Raw genomic sequence first — 836 nt, 5'->3', positions numbered from 1 at the left:
ACAAGTTTACTATTTCATTTCTCCATGGTCACTGTTTGTTCTGTTTTTTCCTACAACCGAGAATCTGACAGAGGGGCAGAAGAGATAAACTTTCTAACAGCTACCTTAAAGGTAACTTCCTTTTTTTTTCTTCTTTTCTCCCAAAGCTTTGGCCAAAGATGAAGCCTGTAAGAATGAATATCCAGGGTGATTCTGCTCAGCACTCCCTAAGGCTTTCCTAGCATCCCCTAGATGCTTATTTCCCACGGTATTTATTAACTGCCTTCAAAGAATCTCCACAAACCTCCCTTCTCAGCAGGATCTAAGGTCTTTCATACAGCTTCTGCAGTGCACTGATGAAATCCATTCAGGATTGTCTTCAACTGTTTGTGCAAGCAGTTTGGGTTCACAAGTCTCTTCTTTCAACCAGTGCTGAAACTCAAGCAGTAACTTTGGTTTCATTCAGGATGAACTCATAACTAGTTCCCTCCTGGTTCTTTTTGCCTCTCACTTCCAGGCAGAACAAAGTCACTCAGAGGCACTCTTTGCTCTAATGTAAGGGCCAGGTTCTTCCAGATCACCTGGAAGAGTCACACTGAATCTGGAGGAATCTACCTTGCCTCAGAAGAATCTCCACTGTTTCTTTCATCACCTTCTAAGTTTTACTCTGTGCTCTTGACTGCTTAAATGGGAATATCAACTGATTGACATCACTGTGTCCGAGATGAGTGCCCAGTTAATCAGTGATATCCTCAGCTTCCACACAACACCGCCAAACTTTTCCAGCCAGTTGCAGTTGTGGGACATCATTGCAGCACTCATTCCCACAAAGGAGAGCATCATTTGTACCTGGAAAT

Source organism: Meleagris gallopavo, chromosome Z, assembly GCF_000146605.3.
Source record: "Meleagris gallopavo isolate NT-WF06-2002-E0010 breed Aviagen turkey brand Nicholas breeding stock chromosome Z, Turkey_5.1, whole genome shotgun sequence".
NCBI classification, from domain to species: Eukaryota; Metazoa; Chordata; class Aves; order Galliformes; family Phasianidae; genus Meleagris; species Meleagris gallopavo.
Note: the sequence above shows the minus strand (reverse complement) of the source record.